The sequence below is a fragment of the Balaenoptera physalus genome (assembly GCF_965194825.1).
Source record: "Balaenoptera physalus genome assembly, chromosome: 3".
Lineage (NCBI taxonomy): Eukaryota > Metazoa > Chordata > Mammalia > Artiodactyla > Balaenopteridae > Balaenoptera > Balaenoptera physalus.
In genome coordinates, this window is record NC_138890.1 from 21,754,036 (window position 1) to 21,775,532 (window position 21,497).

Consider the following 21,497-nt stretch of genomic DNA (forward strand, 5'->3'; position numbering starts at 1 on the left):
GTGAGTACTGTCCAGCCATCCAGATCCTTTATGTAACCCTGTGTTCATGTGACACAAGGGTGCTCTCCTGCTGCACTGTGACCTGCTCATCTCCCCCGCAGTATGTCTCAACTTCTCATGGCAATGGCTACTGAGCTCTACTGTCAATTTTAATGGTCATTTAAAATTCTGTTGAACATACTAGAGTATATTTAACTATTCTCAACTAATAGATGGTTTCTAATCTTTGCATATAGTAAAGAATACAGTGATGATTATCTCTTAAGTACTTTTTCACTTATGTTATCATCCTTTTGGGTAAATCATTGAAGTGGTATTGCTAGATTGAGAGGTATTTGCATTTTGTAGATCAGTGGTCCCCAACCTTTTTGGCACCAGGGACCAGTTTCATGGAAGACGATTTTTCCATGGACAGGGGTGGGGGAAGGGTGACGGGGACAGAGGAAAGGGATGGTTCAGGCAGTAATGCGATGGGGAACAGCAGATGAAACTTCGCTTGCTTGCCTGCCTCTCACCTCCTGCTGTGCGGCCCGGTTCCAAACAGGCCACGGGCCCATACCTGTCCATGGTCCGGGGGTTGGGGACCCCTGTTGTAGAGGACCAAACCACATTGTAGGAGGTTTATTTCAATGTGTGCTTTTAGCACTGGGGCATGAGTTATGTGTTTTTCTCATGTCATCTTTGTGCAAGTTTAATTATCTACTTCAACTAATACATGTGAAATGTGATTTAATTTACATACAAACCTTCGGGAATATATCAAATATGGATGCATTACTTTTTCTAAGTAGTTCAGCATAATACCATTAATATATGATTTTTTTCCTATAACCTAGGTTAAGAGTCAAAAAAGAAGATCCTCATAGAAGTAAAATACATGAATATCAATCACAGCCTTGTTGAATAGCATAAATGGGAGATAGTCTAAGTTCTCATTAGAAGAGGAATAGGTAAATAAGTTATAGTACATCATATGAGGATACCAAAAGAATGAGGAAGAGTTATATGTATTGAGGTGTAAGGTCTGCAAGACATATAGCTGAATGAGAAGAGCAAATAGCAAATCAGTGTATATGATGTGTTCTAATTTAAACCAAAAAACACTAAAACTAAGTGTATAGAAAAATTTCTTCAAGAATATACATCAAACTTAATACTTTAGGAGAATGGAGTAGAATGGAGGATGAAAGGTAAATATAATATCTTACTCTTATGTGAATTTTGTGCAGTAAGTATGTCTTCAAATATTACTTTAGGTAACAGAAACAGTTTTTGCTCATTGTAGAATATTTATATATGTTGATAGATATAAAGAAGAAATTAACAATAACCTATAGGTTCATAACTCAGAATCATTAAACATTCTAATATATTTTAATATATTTTTTCTATATATGTATTTTTATCATATAGCAGATACAATTTTGGATCCTGCTTTTTTTTTTTAATTAACAGCATACTATGAGTATTTTTCTACTTTAATCTTAATCATAATCCTAATATTGAAAATCAAAAACTAAAGAAATAATATCTTGGGGAAAAATTGTATATTTTTTCAATGAGCCAAAGAAGTAAAATTTTGGTTAAAAAAAAAAAGTCTATTTGTGAGGCAGTATGGTTTAGTGGAAATAATTATGTCTTTGGAGGCAGATAGAACTTAGTTCAGAATGCTGGCTCTACTGCAAGGTATGACCTTAGTTAAGTCACCTATTTATTTATGTAGTGAGGTTAAAATTAATGCCTTACCAAGACACTAATTGAAGAGATCAAAGAAGACCTAAATAAATGCAGAGACATATTGTGTTCATGGATTGGAAGACTCAGTATTGTTAATTCTCCTTAAATTGACTTACTAGAGATTTAATGCAATTCAAATCCAAATCCCAGGAGGCTTCTGTGATAAACTGAATGTTTATGTCCACCCTCCCCACCCCCCACCGAAATTCCTAAGCTGAAACCTAATCCCTAAGGTGATGGTATTTGGAGGTGGGGCCTTTGGAAGGTGATTAGGTCATGAGGCAGAGCTGTCATGAATGAGGTTAGTGTTCTTATAAAAGAGACTCCAGGGAGCAGATTCCAGAGAGCAATCTTGCTGCATCTACCATATGAAGACACAGCAAGGAGACAGTTGTCTATGAACCGGGAAGCAGACTCTCATCAGACACCAAATCTGCTGGTACCTTGATCTTGGACTTCCCAGCCTCCAGAACTGTGAGAAATAAACTTCTGTTGTTTATAAGCCACCCAGTCTGTGGTACTCTGTTACAGCAGCCTGAACAGACTAAAACAGATTCTTTGTAGATATAGCTTATTCTAAAATTCGTATGGAAAGGAACTAGAAAGCCAAAACAACTTCGAGAAGGAACAGAGTTGGAGGACTTTTACTACCTGACTTTAAGACACACTGTAAAGCTATAGTTGTTAAGATAGTGTGATATTGGTGAAAGGATAGACATATAGACAAATCAAATACATACACAATATAAAATCTAGAAAATAGACCCTCATAAATGGGGTCAACTGACTTTTGACAAAAGTGAAATGGAAATTTTTAACAAATAGTGCTGGAAAATCCAAATGCAAAAAGGTGAACATTTACCTACACTTAATGTTGCATACAAAAACAAACTCCGATTGGATGGTAGACCTAAGTGTAAAGCATAAAACCATAAAGCTCTTAGAAGAAAACGTAGGAGAAAATTTTTTCCTATTGGCTTAGACAAATACTTCTTAGCTCTGACACCACTGGCATGATCCATAGAGAAAAAAGTTGATATATTAAACCTATTCAAAAGCAAAAACTTTTGTTCTGCAAAGAACCCTGTTAAGAGAATAGAAAGCCAGCCCCATATTAGGGCACATTACACGTAAGAAAAAAGCACTTGTATCTAAAATATATAAAGAACTCTCAAAACTCAACAGCATTTAACCAAAGAGTTTTTAAAAATGGACAAAAGATTTGAACAGATTTTTCACCATAGAGTATATAAGGATGGCAAATAAGCAACTGAAAAGATGTTCAACTTCATTAGTAATAATTAAAACCACAATGAAATTTTATTATATACCCATTAGACTGGCTAAATTAAAAAATAATGACAACACCAAGTGCTGATGAGCATGCAGAATAACTAGAACTCTCATTCATTTCTGGTAGGGCTGCAGAATGGTACTGCCACTTTAGAAAATAGCTTGGCAGTTTCTTAAACAAGGTAAACATACATTTATCATATGACTTAGCAATTTCACTTCTAAGGATTTATCCCAGAGAAATGAAAACTTATGTTTACACAAAGATTTGTGTACATATGGGTACGTGTTTAGTATAACTCATAAGTATAAAAAAATGGAAACCACTCAAATGTCTGTCTGTAGGTGAATGGATACTGACACATCCACACAGCGGCGTACTACTCAGCAAGAGGAATGAACTATTAATGCACACAACAACATGGATGCATTTCGATAACGTTATTTTAAGTGAAAGAACCCTTTCTCAAAAGGCTACATAATATTCCATTTGTATGACAAACTGGAAAAGGAAAAAATACCAGAACAGAGACCAGATCAGTGCTTGCCAGGAGTTAGGGGTGGGTGTTTGAATACAAAGGATCAAGGGAATTCTTTCCCTAGTTGGAATTATCCTATGTTCTGTATGTGGTGATGGTTACAATAATGCATGTGTGTTTAAAATCCCATAGAGCAGTACCTGGAAAAAAAAATTTACTTTTTGTGATTCAAAGAAACCTCTGCCTTGCTAGGTTGTCACTGGCATTCAATAAAGTTGAATCCATCTGATTCCTAAAGGATTCTCATCAAATAGTAGCTGCTGTTACTAGTGGGAGTGTAGAATAGGGGTTTAGCATGGGCTCTTAAGTTAACTAGCCTGTGTTGAGATCTTGCTCTGCCACCTACTGGCTTGTGACCTCTCTGTGCCTCAGTGTTCCCTCTAAAATGGGGTAGTGATTGTACCTATCCTAAAGGGTTATTAAGCAGAAAATAAGATAATATAGGCAAATACGTAATGAATTTACACGTTTATTATTAACATCATTTATTGGTTTTTCTCTATTGATTTCTGTAAGAGACAACCTGGGGAAGTGTAGCGGGACTCCCTGAACTTATTGTGGGTTGGCATCCCAAAGGCCTCTGCTGGCATTTGTCTTTGCTGATCAAGATGGCAAGTAGGACAGCATTCAGAAAGCAGGAACTATGCAGCTGTTTGGGTGTCCTAATGATTACTGGTAGGACGACCTGGCATAGGGAGAAGGACCTGGCATAGGGAGAAGGCCGTGGCAGAGAGAGGCCTTCCTTTGTATAATTAGTTTGTCAAGCTGGTGGGCATCTTAGGTGCTTGTAAATGGACTGCCTGAGCATGTTTTCCAGCAGCAGGAAATTGTGGACTTCCTCTTTCCCCAGCCTGAGGGAGGCCCCTCTTTTGAGATTGGTGGTATAGAGTTACTGTGGGCTGATTGGCTGGCTGCAATATTAGGCTCTGGTTGAGGACCTCTTGAAATTCTATCCCAGGGCTTTGAGAGAGTGGTCTTGTTAGTGCCTCTAACCTTTCCTTAGGAGTGACTTTGTTGGGCTTGCTACTGCTTGGATATATCAAAATTCAGTGATGTGGGTAGGGAAGGGTAGGGATGAATGTGGAGTTTTTGAAATCTAATTTTAATTTTAAAATTAACAAAGATTTAGATATAAAAATCTAAATTTATATATAATGTGTATATATGTATATATATATATAATTTGAGAATTGAGCATTTAATAAAAGTGACCAAGTTCTAGGAGTTCTAAAATTATGTTATTACAGGGAGATTTTGTGGTTTTGCATTTTTTTTAAATCTCAGAAATAGAGTTTAAAGATTACTATAATTCTGTCATTCATGTTGTAACCAAGAATTATGTGAAATACATGAAATATGAAATGCAGTGCATGAGCTACAGCAAGCCTTAAAAGTCATTAGTTATTTACAGGTATGTGTATGTATACCTGGCCTCATTCTATAAAGGATTTGTGGGGAATTCCCTGGTGGTCCAGTGGTTAGAACTCCACACTTCCAATGTATGGGTTTGATCCCTGGTCAGGGAACAAAGATCCTGCAAGCTGTGCATGTGGCGTGGCCAAAAACAATAATAACAACAACAACAACAAAGAAAAAGGATTTGTGGTGGCTTATGACAAACATAGAGAAAAGTAGTAAGATATAAATAAGAAATACAAAATCAAGATAAGACAAATATAAATTAGAATAGAAATTCAAGATTGGGGCAAGCAGAGAAATTGAAGAGAAATATGCAAAAAGTAAGGGCTTGCTTAATTGAATGATTGAACTAAACATTTGGCTTTGAGCTTCCTTGGCAAAGTGAGGAAGGGTATAAGCTAACTCTTATTATTAAAAAGAAAAGCACATACCAGCTCCTTAAAGAAAGCAAAGCTTTTGTTAGCTCTTATATCCAAAAGAAATGTCTCATGTAGGAGGTTGTTACATATGAACATCATTTTTTTTTAATTTTTGAATTTTATTTATTTTTTTATACAGCAGGTTCTTATTAGTCATCAATTTTATACACATCAGTGTATACATGTCAATCCCAATCACCCAATTCATCACACCACCCCCCCATCCCCCTGCTGCTTTCCCCCCTTGGTGTCCATACGTTTGTTCTCTACTTCTGTGTCTCAATTTCTGCCCTGCAAACCGGTTCATCTGTACCATTTTTCTAGGTTCCACATATATGCGTTAATATACGATATTTCTTTTTCTCTTTCTGACTTACTCCACTCTGTATGACAGTCTCTAGATCCATCCACGTCTCAACAAATGACCCAATTTCGTTCCTTTTTATGGCTGAGTAATATTCCATTGTATATATGTACCACAACTTCTTTATCCATTCATCTGCTGATGAGCATTTAGGTTGCTTCCATGACCTGGCTATTGTAAATAGTGTGGAAATGAACATTGGGGTGCATGTGTCTTTTTCAATTATGGTTTTCTCTAGGTATATTCCCAGTAGTGGGATTGCTGGATCATATGGTAATTCTATTTTTAGTTTTTTAAGGACGCTCCATACTGTTCTCCATAGTGGCTGTATCAATTTACATTCCCACCAACAGTGCAAGAGGGTTCCCTTTTCTCCACACCCTCTCCAGCATTTGTTGTTTGTAGATTTTCTGATGATGCCCATTCTAACTGGTGTGAGATGATACCTCATTGTAGTTTTGATTTGCATTTCTCTAATAAGTAGTGATGTTGAGCAGCTTTTCATGTGCTTCTTGGCCATCTGTATATCTTCTTTGGAGAAATGTCTACTTAGGTCTTCTGCCCATTTTTGGATTGGGTTGTTTGTTTTCTTAATATTGAGCTGCATGAGCTGTTTATATATTTTGGAAATTAATCCTTTGTCCATTGATTCGTTTGCAAATATTTTCTCCCATCCTGAGGGTTGCCTTTTCGTCTTGTTTATGGTTTCAGTTGCTGTGCAAAAGCTTTGACGTTTCATTAGGTGCCATTTGTTTATTTTTGTTTTTATTTCCATTACTCTAGGAGGTGGATCAAAAAAGATCTTGCTGAGATTTATTTCAAAGAGTGTTCTTCCTATGTTTTCCTCTAAGAGTTTTATAGTGTCTGGTCTTACATATAGGTCTCGAATCCGTTTTGAGTTTATTTTTGTGTATGGTGTTAGGAAGTGTTCTAATTTCATTCTTTTCCATGTAGCTGTACAGTTTTCCCAGCACCACTTATTGAAGAGACTGTCTTTTCTCCATTGTATATCCTTGCCTCCTTTGTCATAGATTAGTTGACCATAGATGCGTGGGTTTATCTCTGGGCTTTCTATCTTGTTCCATTAATCTATGTTTCTGTTTTTGTGCCAGTACCATATTGTCTTGATCACTGTAGCTTTGTAGTATAGTCTGAAGTCAGGGAGTCTGATTCCTCCAGCTCCGTTTTTTTCTGTCAAGACTGCTTTGGCTATTTGGGATCTTTTGTGTCTCCACACAAATTTTAAGATTTTTTGTTCTAGTTCTGTAAAAAATGCCATTGGTAATTTGATAGGGATTGCATTGAATCTGTAGATTGCTTTGGGTAGTATAGTCATTTTCACAATATTGATTCTTCGAATCCAAGAACATGGTATATCTCTCCATCTGTTGGTATCATCTTTAATTTCTTTCATCAGTCTTACAGTTTTCTGCATACAGGTCTTTTGTCACCCTAGGTAGGTTTATTCCTAGGTATTTTATTCTTTTTGTTGCAGTGGTAAATGGGAGTGTTTCCTTAATTTCTCTTTCAGATTTTTCATCATTAGTGTATAGGAATGCAAGAGATTTCTGTGCATTAATTTTGTATCCTGCAACTTTACAAAATTCATTGATTAGTTCTAGTAGTTTTCTGGTAGCATCTTTAGGATTCTCTATGTATAGTATCATGTCACCTGCAAACAGTGACAGTTTTACTTCTTCTTTTCCAATTTGTATTCCTTTTATTTCTTTTTCTTCTCTGATTGCCGTGGCTAGGACTTCCAAAACTATGTTGAATAATAGTGGTGAGAGTGGACATCCTTGTCTCGTTCCTGATCTTAGAGGAAATGCTTTCAGTTTTTCACCATTGAGAATGATGTTTGCTGTGGGTTTGTTGTATATGGCCTTTATTATGTTGAGGTAAGTTCCCTGTATGCCCACTTTCTGGAGAGTTTTTTATCATAAATCGGTGTTGAATTTTGTCAAAAGCTTTTTCTGCATCTATTGAGATGATCATACGGTTTTTCTTCTTCAATTTGTTAATGTGGTGTATCCCATTGATTGATTTGCGTATATTGAAGAATCCTTGCATCCCTGGGATAAATCCCACTTGATCATGGTGTATGATCCTTTTAATGTGTTGTTAGGTTCTGTTTGCTAGTGTTTTGTTGAGGATTTTTTGCATCTATATTCATCAGTGATATTGGTCTGTAATTTTCTTTTTTTGTAGTGTCTTTCTCCAGTTTTGGTATCAGGGTGCTGGTGGCCTCATAGAATGAGTTTGGGAGTGTTCCTTCCTCTGCAATTTTTTGGAAGAGTTTGAGAAGGATGGGTGTTAGCTCTTCTCTAAATGTTTGATAGAATTCACCTGTGAAGCCATCTGGTCCTGGACTTTTGTTTGTTGGAAGATGTTTAATCACAGGTTCAATTGCATTACTTGTGATTGGTCTGTTCATATTTTCTGTTTCTTCCTGGTTCAGTCTTGGAAGGTTATACCTTTCTAAGAATTTGTCCATTTCTTCCAGGTTGTTCATTTTATTGGCATAGAGTTGCTTGTTGTAGTCTCTTAGGATGTTTTGTATTTCTGCAGTGTCTCTTGTAACTTCTCCTTTTTCATTTCTAATTTTACTGATTTGAGTCCTCTCCCTTTTTCTTGATGAGTCTGGCTAATGGCTTATCAATTTTGTTTATCTTCTCAAAGAACGAGCTTTTAGTTTTATTGATCTTTGCTATTGTTTACTTTGTTTCTATTTCATTTATTTCCACTCTGATCTTTATGATTTCTTTCCTTTTGCTAACTTTGGGTTTTGTTTGTTCTTCTTTCTCTAGTTCCTTTAGGTGTAAGGTTAGATTGTTTACTTGAGATTTTTCTTGTTTCTTTAGGTAGGCTTGTACAGCTATAAACTTCCCTCTTAGAACTGCTTTTGCTGCATCCCATAGGTTTTGGATCGTCGTGTGTTCATTGTCATTTGTCTCTAGGTATTTTTTGATTTCCTCTTTGATTTCTTCAGTGATCTCTTGGTTATTTAGTAACATATTGTTTAGCCTCCCTGTGTTTGTGTTTTTTACGTTTTTTTCCCTGTAATTGATTTCTAATCTCATAGCGTTGTGGTCAGAAAAGATGCTTGATATGATTTCAATTTTCTTAAATTTACTGAGGCTTGATTTGTGACCCAAGATGTGATCTATCCTGGAGAATGTTCCATGCACACTTGAGAAGAAAGTGTAATCTGCTGTTTTCAGATGGAATGTCCTATAAATATCAATTAAATCTATCTGGTCTATTGTGTCATTTAAAGCTTCTGTTTCCTTATTTATTTTCATTTTGGATGATCTGTCCTTTGGTGTAAGTGAGGTGTTAAAGTCCCCCACTATTATTGTGTTACTGTCGATTTCCTCTTTTATAGCTGTTAGCAGTTGCCTTATGTATTGAGGTGCTCCTATGTTGGGTGCATATATATTTATAATTGTTATATCTTCTTCTTGGACTGATCCCTTGATCATTATGTAGTGTCCTTCCTTGTCTCTTGTAACATTCTTTATTTTAAAGTCTATTTTATCTGATTTGAGTATAGCTACTCCAGCTTTCTTTTGATTTCCATTTGCATGGAATATCTTTTTCCATCCCCTCACTTTCAGTCTGTATGTGTCCCTAGGTCTGAAGTGGGTCTCTTGTAGACAGCATATATATGGGTCTTGTTTTTGTATCCATTCAGCAAGCCTGTGTCTTTTGGTTGGAGCATTTAATCCTTTCACGTTTAAGGTAATTATCGATATGTATGTTCCTATGACCATTTTCTTAATTGTGTTGCGTTTGTTTTTGTAGGTCCTTTTCTTCTCTTGTGTTTGCCACTTAGAGAAGTTCCTTTAGCATTTGTTGTAGAGCTGGTTTGGTGGTGCTGAATTCTCTTAGCTTTTGATTGTCTGTAAAGCTTTTGATTTCTCCATCAAATCTGAATGAGATCCTTGCCATGTAGAGTAATCTTGGTTGTAGGTTCTTCCCTTTCATCACTTTAAGTATATCATGCCACTCCCTTCTGGCTTGTAGAGTTTCTGCTGAGAAATCAGCTGTTAACCTTATGGGAGTTCCCTTGTATATTATTTGTCATTTTTCCCTTGCTGCTTTCAATAATTTTTCTTGGTCTTTAATTTTTGCCAATTTGATTACTATATGTCTCGGCGTGTTTCTCCTTGGGTTTATCCTGTATGGTACTCTCTGCGCTTCCTGGACTTGGGTGGCTATTTCCTTTCCCATGTTAGGGAAGTTTTCGACTATAATCTCTTCAAATATTTTCCCTGGTCCTTTCTCTCTCTCTTCTCCTTCTGGGACCCCTATAATGCGAATGTTGTTGCGTTTAATGTTGTCCCAGAGGTCTCTTAGGCTGTCTTCATTTCTTTTCATTCTTTTTTCTTTAGTCTGTTCCGCAGCAGTGAATTCCACCATTCTGTCTTCCAGGTCACTTATCCGTTCTTCTGCCTCAGTTATTCTGCTATTGATTCCTTCTAGTGTAGTTTTCATTTCAGTTATTGTATTGTTCATCTCTGTTTGTTTGTTCTTTAATTCTTCTAGGTCTTTGTTAAACATTTCTTGCATCTTCTCGATCTTTGCCTCCATTCTTATTCTGAGGTCCTGGATCATCTTCACTATCATTATTCTGAAATCTTTTTCTGGAAGGTTGCCTATCTCCACTTCATTTAGTTGTTTTTTGGGGGTTTTATCTTGTTCCTTCATCTGGTATGTAGCCCTTTGCCTTTTCATCTTGTCTATCTCTCTGTGAATGTGGTTTTTGTTCCACAGGCTGCAGGATTATAGTTTTTCTTGCTTCTGCTGTCTGCCCTCTGGTGGTTGAGGCTATCTAAGAGGCTTGATGGGAGGCTCTGGTGGTGGGTAGAGCTGACTGTTGCTGTGGTGGTCAGAGCTCAGTAAAACTTTAATCCACTTGACTGCTGATGGGTGGGGCTGGGTTCCCTCCCTGTTGGTTGTTTTGCCTGAGGCAACCCAACACTGGAGCCTACCTGGGCTCTTTGGTGGGGCTAATGACAGACTCTGGGAGGGCTCACGCCAAGGAGTACTTCCCAGAACTTCTGCTGCCAATGTCCTTGTCCCCACGGTGAAACAGAGCCACCCCCCGCCTCTGCCGGAGACCTTCCAACACTAGCAGGTAGGTCTGGTTCAGTCTTCCCCGGGGTCACTGCTCCTTCCCCTGGGTCCCGATGCGCACACTATTTTGTGTGCGCCCTCCAAGAGTGGGGTCTCTGTTTCCCCCAGTCCTGTCGAAGTCCTGCAATCAATTCCCACTAGGCTTCAAAGTCTGATTCTCTATGAATTCCTCATCCCGTTGCCGGACCCCCAGGTTGGGGACCCTGACGTGGGGCTCAGAACCTTCACTCCAGTGGGCGGACTTCTGTGGTATAAGTGTTCGCCAGTCTGTGAGTCACCCACCCACCAGTTATGGGATTTGATTTTACTCTGATTGTGCCCCTCCTACTGTCTCATTGTGGCTTCTCCTTTGTCTTTCAGTGAGAGGGTGTTAGAACACATCCCTGGACCCAGGACAGTACAAAGTGTATTATGGTTAGACCTGAGGACTCAGCAGGCCCGTAACTTTGGTCTGTTCTCTCCTGTCTACCTTCCTACGTCTCCAGCTGTCAAGATTTGACAGTCGAACCAGCAGATGTGATGTGTTCAAAGCATTTGCTTCTGATGTCAGATAAGCTCCTTTCCCACATCTAATATCTCTGTAAAAGCAGAATTGTCGTGTTATTATGTGTATTGTAATAATGCTGCTTAGACTTTTTAGGTTAGAAAACTGGTGGCTTGCCAAAGACCTCCAATATAGAAAATGTCAGTCTCTAGCACTGTCCCATGTGACTTGAGGGGCAAACCTAGATAATACCAGATGGTCACACGCTATCTATTTCATTCCTGCCACAGGATTAGCTGTGTAAGTCGGGAAGTCTGTAGGTTTACAGGTGGGTAGTAAATGCCCTGTTACCTGCTAAAGATGAGTATCCGTGGTTTGCTCTAAGGCAGGGTTTCTCAACCAAGACATTGACTTTTGGGGCCAGATAAACCTTTGCTGTGGTGTGTGAGTCCTGTGCATCGTAGAGTGTTTAGCAAGGTCCCGACCTCTACTCACTAGGTGCCCGTAACATTCCCTCTCCTCCCAGTTGTGACAACCAAAATCACCTTCAGACTTTCCCAGATGTCCCCTGGGGGGCACAATTGCACTCAATGAGAAGCAGTGGACTCAAGGCTACCAATATCTTTGAGGTAGACTTGACGTCCTGTTGTAAAAGACATACTCATTCTCCTGTTTTTATTTTGGAAATTAGATGCCACTGTTCATGATCCTTATTCAGATGTCTGTAATTAAGTTTAGTCAGACTACCCACTCACAGGTGGGACACTGAGACAGAGGGAAACAGCTTGTCCAAGTCACATGGCCACATCCCTTGCCTCCTAAGAAAACGTGTCACAAGGGAAAGCAAGCTGGCTCTTGTAATATTGACAAGTGTTTTTTTTTAAACAAATGTGCCAGTTTTAGAGTTGTTCTTTGCCCTCTAACCTTTTGGAGGGCTTACATAGCCTTCAAGCTTCTAAAGAAACGAACTGGGGCACTCTTTCCCAAGCAGGAAGCAGTTTCACTGGCAGTGTGTGAGAGGCCTTGGGGACTTGGAGGATGAACACTTGTCGAAACGGGGTTTATCCCGATATGCTAGAGTAAGGCTCAGTGCACCACACCGGTGTTATCAGGTGGTGTTGGTCAAATAAGTAGTACTACAGAGAGAATCTTACTTTAGTCAATTTAAAGTTTTGAGATCTCACTATGTTTTTTAAAACAGGTATTAAATACATGCATTTGGTAAAACAGTACAAAAGGCTGTTTGGTACATAGCAGCCAAAGAAAAACAATGTGGCTATTCCGTGCTGAGCTATGCTGTGAGCATTATCAAATAGATACTGGATTCTGAGGCCTTTGTTCAGGGACAAAAAAGAATATAAAATATCTCATTACCACAACTAAGGAGCTGGCCCGTGGCAACTAAGACCCGGCACAATTAACTGACTAACTAACTGACTAATTTTTAAAATCTCATTAATAGGTATTTAATATGATTTTTAAAAATTTATTTATTTATTTTATTTATTTATTTTTGGCTGCGTTGGGTCTTCCTTGCTACGTGCGTGCTTTCTCCAGTTGCGGTGAGCGGGGTCTACTCTTCGTTGCGGTGCGTGGGCTTCTCATTGCGGTGGCTTCTCTTGTTGCGGAGCACGGGCTCTAGGCGCGCGGGCTTCAGTAGTTGGGGCACAAGGACTCAGTAGTTGTGGCTTTTGGGCTCTAGAGCGCAGGCTCAGTAGTTGTGGTGCACGGGCTTCATTGCTCCGTGGCGTGTGGGAACTTCCCGGACCAGGGCTTGAACTCTTGTCCCCTGCATGGGCAGGCGGATTCTTAACCACTGTGCCACCAGGGAAGCCCAGGCTCCAACCTTTTTAAAAATGTGTTCCTTCCACCTTCATGGAGCAGGCGTAGGGGACAGGGAGGAGTGAGAACCCGATTGACAGGGGTCCGGTCGCAACCCCGGAAGGGGACGGGGGAGGATCTAAGAGGTGGCACCGGGCCGCAGTCGACCCCCAATGATAGCTAACAGGTGCACTGCTGCCCCTTCCTGCCCCAGGACCTGAGCTCAGGTCCCGGGGCGGCTGGAGAAACGCACTGTTTTTGGTGAGATGCTCTTACTTACTGTGTGGAGCTGCTCCGGCTGCCCCGGCGCCCACACTCCTGCAGGGCCCTGTGCCCGTCCTCCCTGCCCCCTGCCCAGGGCTCAGAGAACAGCAGTCTCTGTGGGGCAACCTGCTTCCAAGTCCTTCAGTGACCTCGGAGGAGTGGGAACGGGCTGGGCTGCCGGGGAGCCTCGGCATGCAACATCTGAGCTCAGCCCTGGTGGCTCACGTGAGGGCAGGGGCTGGGGGGTGCGGGCGGTGAGCGGAGGGGCCTCCAGCCGGCGTCAGCCTGGGCCCTGGACCTCACCCTCTCAGTCCTGACCTGCCGCTCGGGAACCCTGTGGCCCACCAGCCCGAGGCCTGTGGCGCCCGCCACGGACTGCCTGGCACACCGCTGGGGTGCCAACGCCACACCTGGATTTTGCACAGGGACCATCTGGGGGCTCAGTGCACGGGAAGACGAGCAGCCCCCAGGCCCCGACACGCCCCTTCCATATCCATCGAGAGGTGCCTGATGGAAGGCCAGCTGTGCTCCTTTTCAAGCCCCAGGGAATTCACACGGACAGCCCTCCCGGCCACGGGGTGCCTGCCCACCGGCTCTGGGCCTGCGACCAGCCCAGAACACAGAAGGCACAGAAGTGGTTGCAGGGAGATGAGCCGGGTCTGTAGAAGGGCAGACATCACAGCCTGGTCCACAACCAACTGGCCTAGGGTGGGTGAGAATGGGCGGGCAGGCTGAGGGGAAGACAGAGCGTGGCACGGCCTGCCCGCCTGGGCCATGGGGAGAAGGTCGGGGCGCTGCCCGCGCCCTCGCTCCGCTGCCTGGCGTCCTTTGTGGGGGCGAAGGGCCGGAGGCAGGGCTCCCGAGGAGCTCAAAGGCCAGGGAAGGACACACGGGACGGTCCAGACCCACCCTAGCGCTCCAGTGAGGCAGCACCCTCTCTGAATTCCTAATGCCACCAAACCACATCCCTAAGGCCTTTGGGAAGAATTGCTAGGACCCAGGAAGGCGGCCCCTTGCTGTGGTCCAGACTTCAGCAGCTGCCGATGAGCGGAGGGAGCCAGCCGGCCGGCCGTGAGCAGGAGGACAGGACACGGAGACAGGGACAGCCACAGCTGGGCTTCCCGCAGCTGTGCCCACCGCCAGAACCAGCTCCAGCCAATCACAGCCCCCGAGATGCCAAGCAGTGACGGGCAAGAGGCCGGCAGGAAACTGACACCCTCTCACTGGAGAGCCTGCCCAGCTGGGGAGCAGGGCACCATCCCCGTCTTAACTCACCCCACAGCTCAGCCGTCTCCCAGTGACGCAGACGCGTCACCACGACCCCAGGGCTGATCCCCAACCAAGGTCAGAACTCACCCCAGTGTGACGGCCCCCATGCCACTCCTGTGGTGGAAGGGGTAGCAGGCAGAGACCAGGAGTAGAGTCTTTTTATTAATGGCTGCGTTTTCAAAGAACCGTTTTGTTACCAGGAAAGCTCCCCAGGAAGGGATTGCATTAGTGCAACAAGGGGGAGCCTTGACGCCAGGCTCTCCAGACATGTCCAGGTGGAGCCTTTTGGCCTAGGCCGGCCGCCGGGGACTCAGGGACTGGGAGGACACGCGGCCCCTCCCCCACCGCGACGGGGCGCTAAGGCACCCGGCCCGCCTGGGTGGGCAAAACCCCGTGCCGTCAGCAGGCAGGCAGCTTGCAGCCCTCAACCTGCAGCCCTTTGCTCAGGAGGAAGGCATCCTGCGTGGGGTCACAACCCAGGAAGAGCTTCACCATGCCCTTGGCATCCTCGGAGCCCCCTGGCCTCAGAATGCAGCTTCTGCAGTCCATGGCAACCTGCCAAGAGTGGGCGGGGCTGCAGGAGGGTGGAGCTCCGCCTTCACTGAGGGTGTGGGTGTGGCCACCTCTGCTGTGACTCAACAAAGGGCGGGGGAGCAGGAGGTCCAGGGCAGGGCCCTCAGAGCCTGGGAGGCCCAGGCGGGCGGCACAAGCATCTAGGCCCAGGCCAAGGACCTCTGTGTTGGTCTGCATGGCAGGCCAGCCTCTCACCTTGCCACTCAGGATGCCCTCCTGCTTGAAACGTGTGTGGAACGTGTCCGTGGAGTACACCTCGCTGCACAGGTAGCCATAGGACTGGGCATCGTGGCTTCCTGCCAGATGGCCGAAGGTCGCAGGCAGGTGGGTCCTTGGGACACACGCGGAGAGGCTCCTGCCCGGCCCCCTGGCCGCTCCGTGCCCCTTCCCCAGAGCGGGGACCTCAAAGCAGCCCCGTCTGAGTCCCCTGCCACTAGAGGGAATATTGGCCCAACACTTCTAGAAAACGGGGACCTTGCGGGCAACTCAGTGGAGGGACACAAATCAATCTTTGCTGACTTTCTGCTGAAGCTCACGAGGGTTCACCCCTAACCTTCTTACAAGGACAGCTGCCTGAGGCTCCAAGAGATGAGTAAGGGCTCACTCTCCAGCACGGGGAGAACGCGGGTGAAAGCGCTCACGAGGGAGTGAACTGCGTCTCCGCACCGACACGCACGGGCAAACCTCGTTGATGCGTTCCGTCCGGGGTATGAAGCCCTCTCCTGCCTCTTCCAGGCTCTCCAGAAAGTACGTGCAGATACGCCCACCCCACCCTCGGACTCCGCGGGCCACAGCTGGAGGGACCAGCCCAGGAACCGAGGCAGGAAGAGGCCAGAGGTCAGCGGGCCTCGACCAGAGCCCATCAGACGGTCCCCCTTCACACACCACCAGAGGATCCTCTTGACCTGGGCAGTAGCCGCCAACCGACCACTAAGGTGGGCCCAGCGCGCGCTTGGCTACCTGGCGTGGCTGGGACCCCGAGGATCTCCTGGCAGAGGCGGGCGTTCTCCTGGGCTGGGTCCGAGGGCATCTGCATGTGCAGGGCCTGGTCCAACTTGGCCAGGACGATCTGGCGCAGGTTGAAGAGGCCTGGAGGGCGGGAGGAAGGAGACGGGGGGCTGGCACTGTGTCCAGGACGCGCTTTCCAGCCGGGCGGTCCGGGAGCCCCTTTCCTTTCCCTCGGCCCGGCCGCACCGGGGTTGGCCAGCCGGGACTTGATGAGCTTGTCCAGCAGCTCCTGGGGGACGGCGCTGCCCGTGCCCCACCAAGACTGACAGCAGCACCAGGGCTTCACAGGGCGCGGCGCTCCTGGCCCCACAGCCTTCCCTCTGGTTCTCATCACCGGCTGTCACCAGAGTCGCAGGCAACGTGCCTTTCTTTTTGTTTGTCTCTTTTCCGGCCTTCAGCCTCGCAAAGGTGTGAAACCCTGACATTCGCTGCCACGTGGATGCACCCTGAGAACACGATGCTCAGCGAGAGAAGTCAGACACAGAAGGACACACAGGGTGTGACCCCACTAAGGGGAAACGTCCAGAACAGGTAGATCGACAGAGTCAGAGTGGGTTCCTGGTTGTCAGGGGCAGGGGAGGGGAGGGAATGATAACTAGGGGCATGAGGGACATTTTTCGGGTGAGGGAAATGTTCCAAAACGGGGCAGTAGTGACGGCTGCACAGCTCAGTAAAGTGTCCCCACGCACTCTGGTGCAACCTTTGAGAGCATCGCTCTCAGGACGAAGGGCTGACCGCAGGAAGACTGAACGAGCACTGGGTCCGGGGCCCAGACGCACAGCTGGGGACCCCCCGTGGGGAAGTCACTGGGACTTGCTGAGCCTCTACAGAGACTGGCAGCAGCGCCAGGGTCTCAGAGGGCGCGGCGCTCCCGGCCCCAGAGCCTACCCTCTGGTTCTCATCACCGGATGTCACCAGAGTTGCAGGCAACGTGCCTTTCTTTTCGTTTGTCTTTTTTCCGGCCCTCAGCCACGCAAAGGTGTGAAGCCCCGACACTCGCTGCCATGTGGATGCACCATGAGAACACGATGCTCAGCGAGAGAAGTCAGACACAGAAGGACACACAGGGTGTGACCCCACTAAGGGGAAACGTCCAGAACAGGTAGATCCACAGAGTCAGAGTGGGTTCCTGGTTGTCAGGGGCAGGGGAGGGGAGGGAATGATAACTAAGGGCGGGAGGGACATTTTTGGGGTGAGGGAAATGTTCCAAAACAGGGCAGTAGTGACGGCTGCACAGCTCAGTAAAGTGTCCCCACGCGCTCCGGTGCAGCCTGTGAGAGCATCGCTCTCAGGACGAAGGGCTGACCGCAGGAAGACTGAACGAGCACTGGGTCCGGGGCCCAGACGCTCAGCTGGGGATCCCCCCGTGGGGAAGTCACTAGGACTTGCTGAGCCTCCACCGAGACTGGCAGCAGCCCCACGGCCTCACAGAGCGTGGTGCTCCCAGCCCTCTCAGAGCCTACCCTCCGGTTCTCATCACCGGCTGTCACCAGAGTCGCAGGCAACGTGCCTTTTTAAAGGCAACTCTTGAATACATGTATTTAACATGCAGGGAACCAGTCCTGACTCCTTGATCTGCGACTTCCAGCCTCCAGAGTCTCGAGGACATCCACTTCCGTTGTTTACGTGCCCAGTGCTTGGGGTTTGATGATGGAAACTGACATCGAGGGCATCACCACGTGCAGGGTGACATCAGCGGAAGAATCCCGTGGCGAGGGCCTGCCTGAGGACCATGGGAGAGCCCGGGCCCTCCCCGCCCCCTGCCTGCAGCCCCGCGCCTGCACCCACCTGGGAGAGGAGCTGGTGCATCGCTTGCCAGAACTCATGGAAGTAGGTCTCCAACTCATCATGCTGCAACAGGGATGGCGGGTTGGGCGTAGGCTAGGTGAAGTTGGCCACCATGGCCACGATGGCAATCTGGTGCCTCCCATCCTACTGCAGGCAGCCCGGCTGCAGGCCAAAGCAGGCCATGTGCCCGGACTTCCCTTCCCTGGGGAGGGACGCGGGTGAGGCCCCGCTTCCACAGAGGAGCCCCAGCCCACGGCCGACAGGTTCCCCCACGCATGCACCGAGGGTAGAGGTCCAAGTAGAACTTGCCGATGGATGACCTTGCCCGCGGCTGCGTCCCGGACCGTGTAGAGCCTCACATTTTCGTGACACATGTTGGCGTCCTCCTCCAGGTCGAAGGTCAGCCCCAGCAGCTCCTGGGAGATGCCCAGCCGCCCGCGCGTGACCACCTGCATGGAGAAGGACTCATTGAGCAGGTACTGGTCCACGTGGTAGCGCGTCTCCTCCCCCTGGTTCATGTAGTAGCACAGGTCCTAGACGTTAATGGGCCCATCAAACTGCAGGCCCCGCCTCTGGCACTCGGCCTTCTTTAGCTCCAGGATCACAGCTACTCCAGCTCCCCGAGGGGCTTCAGCTTCTGGGCCAGCTTATCTGCGGGTGGAGGGGAGAGGCTCGGCTATGTCCCTGTGGCAGCCCCCAGCCGCCCTCCACCCCACGCCCCTCGAGGCAGAATGAACGGTTGGGGAAGGCGACCCCCAAGGGCTGACACAGTGGGGTCTCAGGCAGCACCACGTCCAGTCAAGGTCCACCTGACCCCTGTCCCCACTGGGACTCGGGGAGGTGGGGTTACCTAGGAAAGTGGCCACCACCTGGCTGCTCTTGGCCATGTTCATCTCCAGCAGAGAGTCGGCACGCATGCTGAACCCCAGCAGGCGAGACTTCTGAGCCTGCAGCCTTACCAGCTCCCTGAGGATCCAGGATCGTGCAGTTCTCCTGGAACCCAGAGATGGCCGGCGCTGAGAACTGTGGGCCACGCCCTCCCCGCAGGCCCTGGGCCAGGTCTCTGCGGGCGGGCGGGCAGGGCTCTCAGGCCACTGGCGGGCACAGCCAATCCCCCTCCCTCCTCCTCCTGGCCCGGATTTCTAGACCTTTGGTGCTGTCCTAACACGTGGTCTTTATGAACACAGGTCCTTTTGGAACCAGAAACGGCGTGAACCCTGATGGGCTCTAAGGCCAAGGGCAGGAAGAAATGCGGCCAGGCTCTCCAGGAGCCACCCAGGGGCCTCCCCGGGCTCAACAATACAAACTCAGCTGACGTGCAGACAGCAACTCATCCCCATGGCGCCCGAACACCCAGCCCCTGGACGGCGAGACGCCTGTTGCTGCAGGTGGCCCGGGGCTGGCTGGTGAGGCCCAGCCCCAGGCGTACGCCACCTTCTCTGGGGCCACCTCTCCGGTTCTGCGGTGGGGTTCTCCTGGGAGCCCCCAGTCACCACAGGACTGTTCCCCGTGCCCCCCGCATCACCTGCGAGGCCCGGCAAGCACCAGTGGTGTCTGCGGGGAAGACAAAGGGCTCGTGCACAGCCCCCATCTACTGAAGATGCTGAACGGGAGAAGCACAGGCTGCAGCCACACGCGGTATGGACCAAACGCAAGTGTCCTTGCAGGAACCGATGTCTGAATGTCAAGGCCGTGCCCAGGCCACAGTGAGAAGGCCCAGACCCCACGCAAGGCACAGAGAGGGGATGGGGGGAACATCTGCGAATCTGAGCTCATCAGGCATCACCCCAGAGGGAGAAGGAGAGGGAGAGAGCCAGAAGGAGATACGGAGGGAGAGGGAGAGAGAGGGAGGGAGAGACTTCTGTCCCTTCCCTGGGGGTTCTCTAGTGCAGCCAAGGCTGAAAACCACTGCATTTCGGGAAATGGGTCCTCGTAGAAAAGTTAAATAGTAGCTCATGGCATTATCGACACGTATTAAAAAGGCCCCAAATCTTGGGGAGTCAGGGAGGGGAGCTGGCGGCTGCCTCGTAAAGGAGGAGAGATTGGGCGTCAGAGGAGGTGCCTGTGCAGCCCGCGGCCGCCGCCCAGGGCCCCGCAGACTTCATCTCCCAGCTGTGATCCCGAGCTGGAAGGCAGCGGGGAGATCAAGCCGTCCAAGCATCAACGTTGACTTCAGGGCTGATCTAAAAGGCGCCTGGTGTTTGTTGAAGCAGAAAAAAGAGAAAGCAGTGGGGAGAGGATGGGAGGGGGAGGGAGCCCCCATCAGCCCTTCCTCCTCTCTCCCTCTCTGTCTCCCTCTCTCCCTCCTTCCCTCCCTCCCTCCCTCGACCTCCCTGCTTCTCACTCTCCCTCTCCCTCCATCTTTCCCTCTCCCTCTCTCCCTGTCCCCCTTTCCCTGTCCCTGTTTCCCTGTTCCGCTCTTCCGATACCTCTTTCCCTCTCCCTCTCTCCCTCTCTCCCTCTCCCTCTCTCCCTCTCTCCCTCCCTCTCTCCCTCTCTCCCTCCCTCTCTCCCTCTCCCTCGCTCCCTCCCCTCCCTCTCCCTCTCCTTCCAACTCTCCCTCTCCCTCCGTCTCTCCATCTCCCTCACTCCCTCCCAGAGACGGAGGAAGAGGCAGAGACAAGGGAGAGGGAGAGAGGGAGAGGGAGAGAGGGAGAGAGAGAGAGAGGTGTCTTCCTCCCTTCCTTTCCCCCTCTCCCTCCCTCTCCCTCTCCTGCTCCCTCTCCTGCTCCCTCTCCCTCTCCCTCCACCTCCTTCCCTCTCTCGAGAGGGAAGGAGGTGGAGGGAGAGGGAGAGGGAGCAGGAGAGGGAAGGGGGAGAGGGAGAGAGAGGGGGAGAGGGAGAGAGGGATAGAGGGAGGGAACTAAAGACAAAGACGTCTCTCCCTCCCTCACTCTATCCCTCTCTCCCTCCCTCCCTCTATCCCTCTCTCCCTCCCTCTCTCCCTCTCCCTCCAACTCTCCCTCTCCCTCCATCTCTCCATCTCCCTCACTCCCTCCTAGAGACGGAGGAAGAGGCAGAGACAAGGGAGAGGGAGAGAGGGAGAGGGAGAGAGAGGGGGGAGAGAGGGAGAGAGAGAGAGGTCTCTTCCTCCCTCCCTTTCCCTCTCTCCTTCTTCTCTCCCTCTCTCCCTCTTCCCTCTCCCTCTCCCTCTCTCCCCCCTCCCTCTGTCCCTCTCCCTCCGTCTCTCCCTCTCCCTCCATCTCTCCCTCTCTGAGAGGGAGTGAGGGAGAGGGAGAGACGGAGGGAGAGGGAGAGACGGAGAGAGAGGGAGAGACAGAGGGAGGGAGAGGGAGAGAGGGAGAGGGAGAGAGGAAGGGAAAGGGCGAGGGACGGAGAGGGAGGGAGGGCGAGACATCTCTCCCTCTCCCTCTCCCTCC

At 48.0% G+C, this 21,497-nt stretch overlaps 1 pseudogene across 1 annotated transcript; it reads right to left on the reverse strand.

Annotated features, from left to right (window-relative positions):
• Positions 1 to 14,835: 14,835 nt before the first annotated feature.
• Positions 14,836 to 19,094, reverse strand: LOC309656985 (thimet oligopeptidase-like; annotated as a pseudogene). The gene is made up of 7 exons (XR_014268302.1): positions 18,968 to 19,094; positions 18,399 to 18,768; positions 18,025 to 18,319; positions 16,516 to 16,666; positions 16,282 to 16,410; positions 15,517 to 15,653; positions 14,836 to 15,303 (listed from the first exon to the last, which is right to left on the reverse strand). The product of XR_014268302.1 is annotated as a thimet oligopeptidase-like (transcript).
• Between the last annotated feature and the right edge of the window lie 2,403 nt (positions 19,095 to 21,497).